Genomic DNA, 18,022 nt, shown 5'->3' on the forward strand with positions numbered 1-18,022 from the left:
GCAGTGCACAACCTCCTGAGTTGTCCTCCGGCGTCGTGGGAACTTCTTTTGTGACTTCGGGTGAGCTCCGGTTCACTCTTCTTCGTAGTGCCTGTTCCGGCACTTCTGCTGGTGCTGCTTGCTTCTGAGAGGGCTTCTTGTCTTGCTGGGCGCCCCCTCTGTCTCCTCACGCAATTGGCGACATCCTGGTCCCTCCTGGCCACAGCAGCATCCAAAAACCCTAACCGCGACCCTTGCAGCTAGCAAGGCTTGTTTGCGGTCTTTCTGCGTGGGAACACCTCTGCAAGCTTCTTCACGACGTGGGACATCCATCCTCCAAAGGGGAAGTTCCTAGTCTTCTTCGTTCTTGCAGAATCCACAGCTTCTACCATCCGGTGGCAGCTTCTTTGCAACCTCAGCTGGCATTTCCTGGGCATCTGCCCACTCCCGACTTTGTCGTGACTCTTGGACTTGGTCCCCTTGTTCCACAGGTACTCTCGTCGGGAAATCCATCGTTGTTTCATTGCTGGTGTTGGTCTTCCTTGCAGAATTCCCCTATCACAACTTCTGTGCTCTCTGGGGAACTTAGGTGTACTTTACACCTACTTTTCAGGGTCTTGGGGTGGGCTATTTTTCTAACCCTCACTGTTTTCTTACAGTCCCAGCGACCCTCTACAAGCTCACATAGGTTTGGGGTCCATTTGTGGTTCGCATTCCACTTCTAGAGTATATGGTTTGTGTTGCCCCTATACCTATGTGCTCTCATTGCAATCTATTGTGACTGTACATTGCTTGCATTGCTTTCTATTGCTATTACTGCATATTTTTGGTATTGTGTACATATATCTTGTGTATATTTGCTATCCTCATACTGAGGGTACTCACTGAGATACTTTTGGCATATTGTCATAAAAATAAAGTACCTTTATTTTTAGTATATCTGTGTATTGTGTTTTCTTATGATATTGTGCATATGACACCAGTGGTATAGTGGGAGCTTTGCATGTCTCCTAGTTCAGCCTAAGCTGCTCTGCTAAGCTACCCTTTTCTATCAGCCAAAGCTGCTAGACACCTCTTCTACACTAATAAGGGATACCTGGACCTGGTGCAGAGTGTAAGTACCCCTTGGTACTCACTACAAACCAGGCCAGCCTCCTACAGACACTCCTTCCAAATTGCCTTTAGGTATGCAGACATGAAGTTGCTACCTCTGTCTGACACCACTTCCTTAGGAAAACCCACCCTGGAAAAGATTCCCAGGAGGGCCTTTGCCACTGCAGGAGCTGTAGTGGTCCTTAAGGGGATGGCTTCAGGATATCTTGTGGCATGGTCCACTACCACCAAGATTAATCTTTTGCTTGAAGCTGATGGAGGGTCAAGCATGCCAACTATGTCAACCACTACTCTTTCAAAGGGCACCCCAACCACTGGAAGTTGAATTAGAGGGGCCTTTGGAGTGCCACCAGTCTTTGCTCTGGCTTGGCAGGTCACACAGATTTGCAAAAGTCTTTTGTGTCCTCTGACGTATGAGGCCAGTGAAACAAGGGGACAAGTCTTTCCCAAGTTTTCGTCTGGCCCAAATGCCCAGCCAAAGGAATGTTGTGAGCCAGGGTGAGAAGAAACTCTCTGTACTGCAAGGGAATGAGCAATCTCCTGGCAGCTCCAGGTTTAGGGTCCCTTGACTCTGTGTACAAGAGGTTGTCTTCCCAGTACACCCTATGGCTATCACTGACATCCCCATTCTGCTGTTTGACAGCTTGCTGTCTCAAACCCTCTAATGTGGGACAGGTTTCCTGTGCCACACTCAGCTCTTCCCTGGCAGGCCCTCCTGCACCCAAAAGCTCAGCAGTGTCTGCTGCCAGCTCCTCTGGTGTAGGTTCTGCACAGGGAGAGGATTCCTCTTCCTCAAAAGGGGAATCTTCTGTAGAGGGAGGGATAGTGGCAGGGATTTACCCTTTCTACCCCTAGTTTTTGGGAGCACTTGGTCCATTGTTCCAGGATCCAAGTTTCCCTGTCCTTTTTGCTTCTTGGCCTGAGCCCTTGTCAAAGCAAAAATATGCCCAGGAATGCCCAGCATTGCTGCATGAACCTCCAACTCCAGTTCTGGCCAAGCGGATGTTTCCAAATCGTTCCCTAGTACGCAATCTACAGGTAATTCAGTGGCTACCACAACTTTCTTTGGACCAGTAACCCCCCCAGTTGAGATTCACAACAGCCATGGGGTGGCTAAGAGTGTTGTTATGAGCGTCTGTCACTTGGTACTCCTGACCAAGTAGGTGTTGATCAGGGTTGACAAGTTTTTCTATCACCATATTTACACTGGCTCCTGTGTCCCTGTAGGCCTCAACCTCAACACCATTGATTAGGGGTAGTTGCTTGTACTTACCCATATTAAGGGGACAAGCAACCAAGGTGGCAAAGTCAATGCCATCATCAGAGACTAAAACAGCCTCTGTGGTCTCCCTAACAAGACCAACCCCAACTACATTGCCAATAGTGAGCCCAGCTACACCCTTGGATTGGCTATTTGTAGTAGATGTCCCACCACCACTGCCATTAATAGGGGCACTAGAGGTTGCAGCAGGGGTTGTGGTGGTGGGAGGTTTGGTGTTTTTCTTTGAACAAGTGGAATCACTTGCCCAATGGCCTTAGACTTTACACAAATAACACCACAGCTTTTTCTGACTGTTTGAAGAGGATTTGGACCCACCACCCCCAGAGGAATTTTGTGGACCTGATGAAGACTCAGAATGTTTACTTTTGTCCCCACCCTTCTCAGAAGACCTAACATCCTTCTTCTTGCCATCCTTGTCACCCCCTGTATGAACTTTTCTGTTCACCCTTGTTCTGACCCACTTATCTGCCTTCTTTCCCAATTCTTGGGAAGAGGTCAGATCAGAGTGTACTAGGTATTGGTACAACAAGTCAGACACACAACTGTTAAGAATATGCTCTCTCAGAATAAGATTAAACAGGCTTTCATAGTCAGAAACTCTACTACCATGCAACCAACCTTCCACTGAACAGTCCACAAAATCTGTCCAGTCTTGAGAGGACTCTTTTCTGGTGTCTCTGAACTTAATTCTGTATTGTTCAGTGGTTAAGCCAAATCCATCCACGAGTGCATCTTTCAAAACTTTGCAATTATTGGCATCACTTTCTCTGACAGTAAGGATCCTATCCCTACCCTTTCCAGTGAAAGATAGCCGCAAGATAGCAGCCCACTGCCTTTGAGGGACCAACTGTACCATACAGGCCCTCTCAAGTGCAGCAAACCACTTGTTAATGTCATCCCCCTCCTTCTAAGGGGGGACTATCTTATGCAGATTTCTGGAATCTTGCTCTCTAACAGGATTGCTATCAGAAATACTGCTGCTGCCACCATGGGGAACTAACCTCAATCTCTGTCTTTCCCTCTCAATGTCTAGGGATTCCTTATCTAAGGCCAGCTGCTGCTGTTTAAGCTTCAGTCTGGTCTCTTCTACCCTTAGCTTTCTGAGTTCCCTTTCCATTAAGTTATCCTCAGGGTGGGTGGGGAGAGAGACCTGTCCCTATCTGGCTGGACCCTAGTAACCTGGCCTCTCGGAGTGAAAGATGTCCTACTGACGTGTGACCCTCTAACACTACCAGTGTCACTAGGTGCCCTGCTAGGGGGCAGGACTTTGTAAGAATCCTCCCCAGCTTCTTCAGGGAACTCCTCTGAGTCTGACTGGGAACCTTCCCCTTTTTCTAACCTCTCCTGAGATGGGCCAAACTGGTTCTGGTCATCTTCAATGAGCATGTTAAAGAGAAACTCTTTTGTAGGATTCTTACCTATACGTAAACCTCTATCCAGGCAGAGACCTCTCAAACTTTTGTAGTTCAAACTCTCATATGTTGTATTAACAGTTTTGGGAGTGGGCTCTACGACAGACATGATAGAAAAGGTTTAAGGATAATGAGAGAAAAAGTTTTAGAACTTTAGAAAGCACAGAGAAAAAACTTTTTCAAAATTTGGGAAAACTTTTAGAAGTTTTCAAAACTTTTCAGAAACTTTATTAAAAGTTTTAGAGTAGAAAAGTAAACTGTTTTGGTTAAGTGTACATATACTGAACTATTTGGTATATGATTTTCTTATGAAAAGCACCAAATGACAAAGTGGTAAAGCAGTTGCAAGTACTCATCCCACCGCTGCCACCAATGTAGGAGGCTGGCCTGGCTTATAGTGGGTACCTTGTGGTACTTACACCCTGTGCCAGGTCCACTTATCACTCATTAGTAGAATAGAGGTGTTTCTAGCAGCTTAGGCTGATAGAAGGTAGCTATGGGAAAGTAGCTTAGGCTGAACTAGGAGACATGGAAAGCTCCTTCTATACCACTTATATCATATAGCACAATATCATAAGAAAACACAATACTCAGAGTTACTAAAAATAAAGATACTTTATTTTAGTGACAATATGCCAAAAGTATCTCAGAGAATACCCTCACTTAGGAGGTAAGTAATATAAACAAGTTATATGTACACAAACCCAAAACAGGTAAGTAACAGTAAGAAAAGTAGTGCAAACAATGTAGAATCACAATAGGATGCAATAGTCACACATAGGTCAAGGGACAACACAAACCATATACTCCAAAAGTGGAATGCGAATCACAGATGGACCCCAGACCTATGGGAGACTGTAGAGGGTCGCTGGGACTGTAAGAAAACATTAAGGGTGTCCAAAATACCCCACCCCAAGACCCTAGAAAGTAGGAGTAATGTTACCCTACTACCCCAGAATGACACAATAGTTGTGATAGGGGGATTCTGCAAGAACCACAAGCACCAGCAAAACACTGAAGATGGATTCCTGGACCTGAAGACCTGTAAAGGAAGGGGACCAAGTCCAAGAGTCGCGATAGTGTCCAGGGGGGAGGAGCCCAGAAAACCCCAGATGAAGGTGCAAAAGGGCTGCCTCCAGGTGGAAGAAGCCGAAGATTCTGCAACAACGAAAAGGGCTAGGATCCTCTCCTTTGGATGGAATATGCCCCACGGTGTGCTGGATCTTGCAGAAGTGTTTCCATGTAGAAATACCACAAACAAGCCTTGCTAGCTGCAAGGGTCGTGTTAGAGGTTTTTGGGTGCTGCTGGGGACCAGGAAGGACCAGGATGTCGTCTCTTGGAGGAGGAGACAGAGGGGGCGCTCAGCAACTCAGAGAGCCCCCTCAGAAGTAGGCAGCACCCGCAGAAGTACCGGAGCAGGCACTTGGAAGTTCTGTGAACTCAGAGTCACAAAAGGAGGGTCCCACGAAGTTGGAGTCCAACTCAGCGGGTTGAGCACTGCAGGATGGAGTGCTGGGGACCCAGGCTAGGCTGTGCACAAAGGAATCCTTGGAGAAGTGCACAGAAGCCGGAGCAGCTGCAGATCACGCGTACACAGGTTTGCTGTCTGGCGTGGGGAGGCAAGGACTTACCTCCACCAAATTTGGACAGAAGGGCCACTGGACTGTGGGAGACACTTTGACTCAGCTACTGTGTTCCAGGGACCACGCTCGTCAGGATGAGAGGGGACCCAGATGACCGGTGATGCAGTCTTTTGGTGCCTGCGTTAGCAGGGGGAAGATTCTGTCAACCCACGGGAGATTACTTCTGGGCTTCCAGTGCAGGGTGAAGGCAGACAGCCCTCAGAGAATGCACCACCAGGAAACAGTCGAGAAAGCCGGCAGGATGAGGCGCTACAATGTTGCTGGTAGTCGTCTTGCTACTTTGTTGCGGTTTTGCAGGCGTCCTGGAGCAGTCAGCGGTCGATCCTTAGCAGAAGTCGAAGAGGGAAGTGCAGAGGAACTCTGGTGAGCTCTTGCATTCGTTATCTGAGGAATAGCCCAGAGGAGAGACACTAAATAGCCAGAAAAGGAGGTTTGGCTACCAAGAAAGGAGGTTTGGCTACCAAGAGAGGTAAATACCTATCAGAAGGGGTCTCTGACATTAGCTGCTGGCACTGGCCATTCAGAGCAGTCCAGTATGCCCCCAGCACCTCTGAATCCAAGATGGCAGAGGTCTGGGACACACTGGAGGAGCTCTGGGCACCTCCCGTGGGAGTCACTGGTCAGGGGAGTGGTCACTCCCCTTTCCTTTGTCCAGTTTTACGCCAGAGCAGGGCTGGAGAATCCATGCACCGGTGTAGACTGGCTTATGCAGAGATGGGCACCATCTGTGCCCATCAATGCATTTCCAGAGGCTGGGGGAGGCTAGTCCTCCCCAGCCCTTCACACCTATTTCCAAAGGGAGAGGGTGAAACACCCTCTCTCAGAGGAAATCCTTTGTTCTGCCTTCCTGGGCTGGGACTGCCCAGACCCCAGGAGGGCAGAACCATGTCTAAGGGGTTGGCAGCAGCAGCACCTGCAGTGGAAACCCTGGAAAGGCAGTTTGGCAGTACCCGGGTTCTGTGCTAGAGACCCGGGGGATCATGGAATTGTCCCCCCAATACCAGAATGGTATTGGAGTGACAATTCCATGATCTTATACATGTTACATGGCCATGTTCGGAGTTACCATGGTGATGCTACACATAGGTAGTGACCTATGTGCAGTGCATGCGTGTAATGGTGTCTCCGCACTCACAAAGTTCAGGGAATTTGCCCTGAGCGATGTGGGGGCACCTAGGCTAGTGCCAGGTTGCCCACACACTAAGTAACTTTGCACCTAACCTTCACAAAGTGAGGGTTAGACATATAGGTGACTTCTAAGTTACTTATGTGGAGTGAAAAATGGCTATGAAATAACGTGGACGTTATTTCACTCAGGCTGTGTAGGAGGCTGGCCTGGCTTGTAGTGGGTACCGGAGGTACTTACACCTTGTGCCAGGTCCAGTTATCCCTTATTAGTGTAGAAGAGGTGTTTCTAGCAGCTTAGGCTGATAGAAGGTAGCTATGGCAAAGCAGCTTAGGCTGAACTAGGAGACATGTAAAGCTCCTACTACATCACTTATATCATATGCACAATATTATAAGAAAGCACAATACACAGAGTTACTAAAAATAAAGGTACTTTACAATATGCCAAAAGTATCTCAGTGAGTAGCCTCAGTAAGAAGGTAAGATATATACACAAGTTATATGTACACAAACCAAAAATAGGTAAGTAATAGCAAGAAAAGTAATGCAAACAGTGTAGAGTCACAATAGCTTGCAATAGGAGCACATAGGTATAGGGGCAACAAAAACCATATACTCCAAAAGTGGAATGCGAACCACGAATGCACCCCAGACCTATGTGAGCTTGTAGAGGGTCGCTGGGACTGTAAGAAAAGAGTGAGGGTTAGAAAATACTCCACCCCAAGACCCTGAAAAGTAGGAGTAAAGTACACCTACTACCCCCAGAGAGCACAGAAGTTGTGATAGGGGGATTCTGCAGGAAGAACAAACACCAGCAGTGCACTGACAACGGATTTCTGGACCTGAGTACCTGTAAGACAAGGGGACCAAGTCCAAGAGTCGCGACAGTGTCCGGGGGGGCAGGAGCCCAGGAAAACCCAGCTGAAAGTGCAAGGAAGCTGCCACCAGTTGGAAGAAGCTTGGAGTTCTGCAACAAAGAAGAGGACTAGGAACTTCTCCTTTGGAAGACAGGTGTCTCACGTCACGGTGAAGCTTGCAGACGTGTTCCCACGCAGAAAGACCATGAACAAGCCTTGCTAGCTGCAAGGGTCGCGGTAGAGGTTTTTTGGTGCTGCTGAGGCCCAGAAGGGACCAGGATGTCGCCTTTTGGAGGAGGAGACAGAGGGGGCGCTCAGCAACTCAGAGAGCCCTCACAGAGCAGGCAGCACCCGCAGAAGTACCCCAACAGGCACTTAGAAGTAAAGTGAACCAGAGTCCACGCGAAGTCACAAAAGGGAGTCCTACGACTCTGGAGGACAACTCAGAAGGTTGTGCACTGCAGGACGGAGTGCTGGGGATCCAGGCTAGGCTGTGCACGAAGGAAATCCTGGAAGAGTGCACAGAAGCCGGAGCAGCTGCAAATCACACTGTACACAGCTTTGCAGTCTAGCGTCGGGAGGCAAGGACTTACCTCCACCAAACCTGGACAGAAGAGTCACTGGACTGTAGGAGTCACTTGGACAGAGTTGCTGCGTTCCAGGGACCACGCTCGTCAGGATGAGAGGGGACCCAGAGGACCAGTGATGCAGTCTTTTGGTGCCTGCGTTAGCAGGGGGAAGATTCCGTCGACCCACAGGAGATTTCTTCAGAGCTTCTGGTGCAGGGTGAAGGCAGGCTACCCCCAGAGCATGCACCACCTGGAAACAGTCGAGAAAGCCGGCAGGATTAGGCGCTTCAATATTGCTGGTAGTCGTCGTGCTACTTTGTTGCGGTTTTGCAGGCGTCCTGGAGCAGTCAGCGGTCGATCCTTTGGTAGAAGGTGAAGAGGGAGATGCAGAGGAACTCTGGTGAGCTCTTGCATTCGTTATCTACAGAATTCCCCAAAGCAGAGACCCTAAATAGCCAGAAAAGGAGGTTTGGCTACCAAGGAAGGAAGATTGGCTACCAAGAGAGGTAAGAGCCTATCAGAAGGAGCCTCTGACGTCACCTGCTGGCACTGGCCACTCAGAGCAGTCCAGTGTGCCCCCAACACCTCTGTTCCCAAGATGGCAGAGGTCTGGAACACACTGGAGGAGCTCTGGGCACCTCCCCTGGGAGGTACTGGTCAGGGGAGTGGTCACTCCCCTTTCCTTTGTCCAGTTTCGCGCCAGAGCAGGGCTGGGGGATCCCTGAACCGGTGTATACTGGCTTATGCAGAGATGGGCACCATCTGTGCCCATCAAAGCATTTCCAGAGGCTGGGGGAGGCTACTCCTCCCCAGCCCTTCACACCTATTTCCAAAGGGAGAGGGTGTAACACCCTCTCTCAGAGGAAATCCTTTGTTCTGCCTTCCTGGGCCAGGGCTGCCTGGACCCCAGGAGGGCAGAAACCTGTCTGAGGGGTTGGCAGCATCAGCAGCTGCAGTGGAGACCCCGGAAAGGCAGTTTGGCAGTACCCGGGTTCTGTGCTAGAGACCCGGGGGATCATGGAATTGTCCCCCCAATACCAGGATGGTATTGGGATGACAATTCCATGATCTTAGACATGTTACATGGCCATGTTCGGAGTTACCATTGTGAAGCTAAACATAGGTAGTGACCTATGTATAGTGCACGCGTGTAATGGTGTCCCCGCACTCACAAAGTCCGGGGAATTTGCCCTGAACTATGTGGGGGCACCTTGGCTAGTGCCAGAGTGCCCACACACTAAGGCCCTCATTACAACATTGGCTGTAAAGGCCGCTTACCACCGTGCAGAAGACCGGCAACACACCGCCGCGGAAATCCGCCACAGCTATTATGGCCCACAGCTCGGAATCCGCCAAAATTCAGACACCCACACAAGTCCGCCAAACGAAAGGTGAGTGATAAACTGGCGAAAACAAAACCTCCACCGTCACGCCAACAGAAATACGCCCACACTATCACGACACACGAATCCACGCGGCAGTCTTTCAACTGCGGTCTTCCATTGGCGGTACACACCGCCGCGCTCAAAATTCACACACTAACAAAACACAGCCACATTGGAGAATTCAAAATACACACACCTGATACACATACACACACCACACCCAATACAATATAAAACACACACCCACATCACCCACAAACCCCTACGACAAAAACACCGAAAGAAGTCCAGAGAGAGACACTACAAACTACTACCAAGCATCCACAGGCACACCAGACCATCACCCACATAACTTCCACGCACCTCACACAACACACCACTACATATCAGTGCACTTATCACCACACACACCACCCCGCACATCACCCACACCACCCCATGGCACGGCAAAGACCCCCCAGGTTCTCAGAGGAGGAGCTCAGGGTCATGGTGGAGGAAAACGTTCGGGTAGAGCCACAGCTATTTGGATCACAGGTGCAGCACACTTCCATTGCTAAGAAGATGGAGCTATTGCGAAGAATAGTGGACAGGGTCAACGCAGTGGGACAGCACCCAAGAAATCGGGATGACATCAGGAAGAGGTGGAACGACCTACGGGGGAAGGTGCGTTCCGTGGTCTCAAGGCACTACCTTGCGGTTCAGCAGACTGGCGGCGGACCCCCACCTCCTCCCCCACAACTAACAACATGGGAGGAGCAGGTCTTGGCGATTCTGCATCCTGAGAGCCTCGCAGGAGTAGAAGGAGGAATGGACTCTGGTAAATCAAATCTTAACTATTACATCCCCCAGCCTACCTGCATGCTATCACATACCCCACCCTCACCCCCATCACTCCAACTCCTCACAAATGTCCCAATTTTACAAACCACACATCCCAACACCAAGCCCTGCATGCTACACCAAAGCATGGACACCCATCACCAAAGCATGCCCACTTCACATACCCATACACCCCCCTAAACCATCATCACACAAGGTCCCACACAGGAATGCAAGCACTGGGGTACACGGTCACCCACCCATTGCACACCATGGCACACACAGATGTAATAAACATCCTTTTATACCCCTGCAGGACCCCTACCCAACGTCACCGGACAGGAGGGTCCATACATGTCCACACCACCAACAGAAAAGGCCCACAGTGATGACGGCAATTCTGTCCAACTGGATCTAGATGACCAGCCCGGCCCATCGGGGACCTCGGGACAGTCAGTTCCCATCACACAGTTACAGGCCACTACAGAGCTTCCCCCCTCTGGAAACACCAGCACAGCACCCACCCAGCAGGCCCATACCTCTGTCCCCAGGACACGTCAATCAGCAGTGTGTCCACCACTACAGGGAACCATCAGTTCCACCCTGGGCACCATCGTAGGGGTGCTGAAGGAAGTACTCAACACCAGGAGGGACACTGTGGCACAACAAGGGGCCTCTGACACTAGCCTGGACGATGAACTGCCCACCACCTCCGCTAGTGGACAGGACGCCCCGCCACAGGACCACCACACCAGCACCCCACCCCCTGCAGAGGGAGAACCACCCCGCAAACGGTCCCTGAGATCCAGGACAAAGATTGAGAACGATGCCAAGACCCCCGCCAAGAAATGAGACCACCCTGAATGTCATCTTTCTGTCCCACTTTGTCACCCTGTCCATCCTCAAGCTGCCCCAGCTCCACTTCCTATGCCCATTTGGGCAATGCAAATGTGAGACTAATAGACTGGACTCTGCCATGGACATTCCTACACCATCACCCCTGACCATTTTACAACCCCCTCCAATATTTAGCACTTAAATAAACACCCTTGAAGCACAAAACAATCTGGAGTCAGTCTGTGATTACGAAATAGTGTATTAGCAATTACAGTGACAAAATGCTCTTACAATTGTAATGTCAACATACCTATGTCACATAGCTCTAGTCCATGAGGAAACAAAGCAGACGTCACACAGTGGGACCCACATCTGTCAAATCGTAAGGGAAAGTGACAACACAGTGACCATACACTGGGTGAAAACAACAGACAATAGAGAGGTAGTAGTGTCAAAGTACATGTAGTAGGCAGGTCTGTACCCTTACCTGTGTCTCATTGGAAATATTGCAGGATCACTGAGTTCCTGTTTGTAGGAAATTACCATCTTGCCTGGCATGTTACCCCCATATTTCACTGTATATATGTTGTTTTAGTCTATGTGTCACTGGGACCCTGCCAGGCAGGGCCCCAGTGCTCATAAGTATGTGCCCTGTATGTGTTCCCTGTGTGATGCATAACTGTCTCACTGAGGCTCTACTAACCAGAACCTCAGTGGTTATGCTCTCTCTGCTTTCCAAATTTGTCACTAACAGGCTAGTGACTAAATTTACCAATTCACATTCGCATACTGGTACACCCAGATAATTCCCTAGTATATGGTACTGAGATACCCAGGGTATTGGGGTTCCAGGAGATCCCTATGGGCTGCAGCATTTCTTTTGCCACCCATAGGGAGCTCTGACAATTCTTACACAGGCCTGCCAGTGCAGCCTGAGTGAAATAACGTCCACGTTATTTCACAGCCATTTACCACTGCACTTAAGTAACTTATAAGTCACCTATATGTCTAACCTTCACCTGGTGAAGGTTGGGTGCAAAGTTAATTAGTGTGTGGGCACCCTGGCACTAGCCAAGGTGCCCCCACATCGTTCAGGGCAAATTCCCCGGACTTTGTGAGTGCGGGCACACCTTTACACGCGTGCACTGTACATAGGTCACTACCTATGTACAGCGTCACAATGGTAACTCCAAACATGGCCATGTAACATGTCTAAGATCATGGAATTGTCACCCCAATGCCATTCTGGCAATGGGGGGACAATTCCATGATCCCCCGGGTCTCTAGCACAGAACCTGGGTACTGCCAAACTGCCTTTCTGGGGTGTCCACTGCAGCTGCTGCTGCTGCCAACCCCTCCGACAGGTTTCTGCCCTCCTGGGGTCCAGGCAGCCCTGGCCCAGGAAGGCAGAACAAAGGACTTCCTCTGAGAGAGGGTGTAACACCCTCTCCCTTTGGAAATAGGTGTGAAGGCTGGGGAGGAGTAGCCTCCCCCAGCCTCTGGAAATGCTTTGATGGGCACAGATGGTGCCCATCTCCGCATAAGCCAGTCTACACCGGTTCAGGGATCCCCCAGCCATGCTCTGGTGCGAAACTGGACAAAGGAAAGGGGAGTGACCACTCCCCTGACCTGCACCTCCCAGGGGTGGTGCCCAGAGCTCCTCAAGTGTGTTCCAGACCTCTGCCATCTTGGCACAGAGGTGTTTGTGGCACACTGGACTGCTCTGAGTGGCCAGTGCCAGCAGGTGACGTCAGAGGCTCCTTCTGATAGGCTCTTCCCTCTCTTGGTAGCCAATCCTCCTTCCTAGGTAGCCAAACCTTCTTTTCTGGCTATTTAGGGTCTCTGCTTTGGGGATTTCACCAGATAACGAATGCAAGAGTTCACCAGAGTTCCTCTGCATCTCCCTCTTCACCTTCTGCCAAAGGATCGACTGCTGACTGCTCAGGACGCCTGCAAAACCGCAACAAAGTAGCAAGACGACTACTGTCAACCTTGTATCGCTTCATCCTGCCGGCTTTCTCGACTGTTTCCCGGTGGTGCATGCCCTGGGGGTAGCCTGCCTCCTCTCTGCACCAGGAGCTCTGAGGAAATCTCCCGTGGGTCGACGGAATCTTCCCCCTGCAACCGCAGGCAACAAAAGACTGCATCACCGGTCCTCTGGGTCCCCTCTCAGCACGACGAGCGTGGTCCCTGGAACTCAGCAACTCTGTCCATGTGACTCCCACAGTCCAGTAACTCTTCAGTCCAAGTGTGGTGGAGGTAAGTCCTTGCCTCCCCATGCTAGACTGCATTGCTGGGTACCGTTTGATTTGCAGCTGCTCCGGCTCCTGTGCACTCTTCCAGGATTTCCTTCATGCACAGCCAAGCCTGGGTCCCCGACACTCTAACCTGCAGTGCACAACCTCCTGAGTTGTCCTCCGGCGTCGTGGGACTCCCTTTTGTGACTTCGGGTGGACTCCGGTTCACTTTTCTTCTAATTGCCTGTTCAGGTACTTCTGCGGGAGCTGCCTGCTTCTGTGAGGGCTCCCTGACTTGCTAGGTGCCCCCTCTATCTCCTCATCCAAGTGGTGACATCCTGGTCCCTCCTGGGCCACAGCAGCATCCAAAAACCCTAACCGCGACCCTTGCAGCTAGCAAGGCTTGTTTGCAGTCTTTGTGCGTAGGAACACCTCTGCAAGCTTCTTCACGACTTGGGACATCCATCTTCCAAAGGGGAAGTTCCTAGTCCTCTTTGTTCTTGCAGAACACCAAGCTTCTTCCAACAGGTGGCAGCTTCCTTGCACCCTCAGCTGGCATTTCTTGGGCTCCTGCCCACTCTCGACACTGTCGTGACTCTTGGACTTGGTCCCCTTGTCATACACGTACTCAGGTCCGGAAATCCACTGTTGTTGCATTGCTGGTGTTTGTTCTTCCTGCAGAATCCCCCTATCACGACTTCTGTGCTCTCTGGGGTGGTAGGTGCACTTTACACCTACCTTTCAGGGTCTTGGGGTGGGCTATTTTTCTAACCCTCACTGTTTTCTTACAGTCCCACCGACCCTGTACCAGCTCACTTAGGTTTGAGGTCCATTTGTGGTTCGCATTCCACTTTTGGAGTATATGGTTTGTGTTGCCCCTCTACCTATGTGCTCCTATTGCAATCTACTGTAACTTTACATTGCTTGCATTACTTCCTTTTGCTATTATCTGCATAATTTTGGTTTGTGTACATATATCTTGTGTATATAACTTATCCTCATACTGAGGGTACTCACTGAGATACTTTTGGCATATCGTCATAAAAAATAAAGTACCTTTATTTTTAGTATATCTGTGTATTGTGTTTTCTTATGATATTGTGCATATGACACCAGTGGTATAGTAGGAGCTTTACATGTCTCCTAGTTCAGCCTAAGCTGCTTTGCCATAGCTACCTTCTATCAGCCTAAGCTGCTAGAAACACCTCTTCTACACTAATAAGGGATAACTGGACCTGGCACAAGGTGTAAGTACCTCTGGTACCCACTACAAGCCAGGCCAGCCTCCTACACTGTTGTCCATGTCCTCTTCTTCTGCTTCCTCGTCTTCACTGTCCACAGGCTCCACAGCTGCAACAACACCGCCATCTGGACCATCCTCCTGCAGAAAAGGCACCTGTCATCGCAAAGCTAAGTTGTGAAGCATACAGCAGGCCACGATTATCTGGCATACCTTCTTTGGTAAGTAGAATAGGGATCCACCTGTCATATGGAGGCACCTGAACCTGGCCTTCAGGAGGCCGAAGGTCAGTTTGATAATCCGCCGAGTTCGCCCATGGGACTCATTGTAGCGTTCCTCTGCCCTTGTCCTGGGATTCCTCACTGGGGTCAGTAGCCATGACAGGTTAGGGTAACCAGAGTCACCTGCAAATGGCGAGGGACAACTGTTAGACACACACTAACCTGTAGGGATATCCCCAGACAACCATTCCCACTGTCTTGCTTCCAGGTGCTCACCTAATAGCCACACACGGTGCCTCTGGAGTTCACCCATCACATAAGGAATGCTGCTATTCCGCAGGAAGTAGGCATCATCCACTGAGCCAGGGAACTTGGCATTCACATGGGAGATGTACTGGTCTGCCAAACACACCATGATAACTCTTCCGGTTTCTGTACACCTGTTCACTCCTGCGAGAGGGGGACCAAAGCTAAACAGGTCCCATCAATGGCACCTATGATGTTGGGGATATGTCCCAGGGCATAGAAATCACCTTTCACTGTAGGCAAATCCTCCACCTGAGGGAAAACGATGTAGCTCTGCATGTGTTTCAGCAGGGCAGACAACACTCTGGACAACACGTTGGAAAACATAGGCTGGGACAACCCTGATGCTATGGCCACTGTTGTTTGAAATGACCCACTTGCAAGGAAATGGAGCAATGACAGCACCTGCACTTGAGGGGGGATTCCTGTGGGATGGCAGATAGCAGACATCAGGTCTGGCTCCAGCTGGGTACACAGTTCATGGATTGTGGCACGGTCAAGCCTGTAGGTGATGATCACATGTATTTCCACCATTGTCGACAGGCCCAGCAGTGGTCTGTACACCAGAGGATGCCGCCATCTCCTCACATGTCCCAGCGGACGGTGCCTATGAAGGACAAAAGCGAGCACAGAGTCAACCAACTCAGAGGTACGCACCCACAGCTTACACAGAACACGAATCCTAATCCGAAAAGTGGCCTGTATGTGTGTTGGGATGGCGGATTGGTGACATCAGGTCTGGCTCCAACTGGGTACACAGTTCCTGGATTGTGGCACGGTCAAACCTGTAGGTGATGATCAAATGTCGCTCCTCCATTGTTAACAGGTCCACCAGCGGTCGGTACACCGGAGGATTCCGCCATCTCCTCAGATGTCCCAGCTGACGGTGCCTAAGAAGGACAACAGCGACCACAGAGTCAACAAATGCTCAGGTATGTACCCACAGCTACACAGAACACAACACCAAATACAAAACTCTTCCTGTATGTGTGTTGAGTGTAGGCCTAGGTATGTGTGACGCAGTAGTAAATTAAGCCGTGTGGGCCCCTGAAATGGCGGCTGCCTGACCTCTAAAGTGGGACAATGGGATGTGAGCTAACTGCGCTGGCATTGTACACTGTCGCGGTAGGCGGTCGAAGACCGCGGCGCAATGCTGCATTGGTTAACATTGGACCCTATGGGTCCCAGGAGCCAATGATGATGTACGCCGGCGGTGACGGTACGCACCGCCGCGGACGTGACCGCCATTTTCTATCTGTTCAATCACTCGATACCTGATCTTTGACAGGAGAGGTCCTACACAGCAAGTGCTGCTGTGGCCTCGGTCTGGAAGAGACAATGGCTCGAGTGTCTGGGGAAAGGGCCCCTGCCTTCACATCGGAGGAGTTGGAGAAACTCGTGGATGGGGTCCTCCCCCAGTACACGCTACTCTGCGGTCCTCCAGACAAACAGGTAAGTACACTGGGAGCATGCTGTATGGGCTATGACTGTGTAGAGTGGGGTGGATGTAAGATGGGGTGAGATTGAGGCGTGCATGAAACGATGGTGAGTGCATGTGCCACATGGCAAGGGTAGGGATGGGGGCCAATGACTGACGGTGCAGTTGGTAATAAGTTTCTCTTTCCCCTGTACAATTCATCAAGGTCAGCGGCCACCAGAGAAAAGATATTTGGTGTGCCATTGCCAAGGATGTCCGGACCCTGGGGGTCTACCACAGACGGAGCACCCACTGCCGGAAAAGATGGGAGGACATTCGCCGCTGGAGCAAGAAGACGGCAGAGGCTCTGCTGGGGATGGCCTCCCAACGTGGGAGGGGTGCGCGTCGCACCATGACCCCCCTGATGTTCAGAATCCTGGCGGTGGCGTACCCGGAGTTGGATGGGCACTTGAGGGCATCACAGCAGCCACAAGGGGGTGAGTACACTCTCATCCTGCTGATTTTGCGCGCAGTGGAGGTGTCTGGGTGGGGGAGGTGGCTGTGGGTTTCCCTAGGCCAGGGTGAGTTTAGTAGGCAAGGTCCCTCCATAAGGCAGGCCACGTGGCACCCCACCCCACCTCTGTAGAGTGCCAAGTACACCTAGGCATGCCCCTGTTTCATCCATGTGTGCAGATGTCATCCATAGCCTTGTAGGCCATTTCCCAGGGATTGAACAGTGGAGCCCAAGAGCGTGGCGTAGTGTAGGGGGCTTCTGTATCTGTCGTGTCCGCCAACGGTAGCAGTAATGCATGCACTCAACATGTCTTTCTTCTGTCGTCATCCCCCTTTTTGTGGTCTCCCTGTTCTTGTGTGCATTAGCATCATCAGGCGGAGGAGCAGTGGCACCGGAGCACGAGGGAGCTGCCGGAGCACGAGGGAGCTGCATCCCACATGTCCCTGGAGGGCGACACTACAGACTCGGAGTTCACCAGTGGGACGGAGGGCGACGGGATCTCCACGGCGGGGACAGGAGCTGACACCAGCGACACGGACTCATCCTCTGATGGGAGCTCCCTTGCGGTGGCGGCAACATCTGTGCCCCCGCATCTACAGGTACAGCTGCCACCCCTCCCTACCAGCACCGCCCTCCCAGAAGCCCCTCAGCCTCTGCCTCGTGCCCGCTCACCCAGGAGGGTGGGCATCACCTTCGCCCCAGGCACCTCAGGCCCTGCCCCAGTCACCCCTGCTGCCCTCAGTGAGGAGGCCATTGACCTCCTTAGGTCCCTCACTGTTGGGCAGTCTACCATTTTGAATGCCATTCAGGGTGTAGAAAGGCAGTTGCAACAAACAAATGCATTCCTCAAGGGCATTCATTCTGGTCAGGCGGCCCTTCAGCGAGCTTTTCAGACTCTGGCCTCAGCACGGATGGCAGCCATTGTCCTCGTCTCTAGCCTCCCCCCTCCAACTTCCTCCACCCAGACCCAATCCCCTGTACCCCAGCCTATCCCAAGCACACCTTTAGACCAGCATGCACACACGTCAACACACAAGGGAAGCTCAGGCAAACATAAGCACC

The sequence above is a fragment of the Pleurodeles waltl genome, chromosome 7, assembly GCF_031143425.1.
Source record: "Pleurodeles waltl isolate 20211129_DDA chromosome 7, aPleWal1.hap1.20221129, whole genome shotgun sequence".
NCBI lineage: Eukaryota > Metazoa > Chordata > Amphibia > Caudata > Salamandridae > Pleurodeles > Pleurodeles waltl.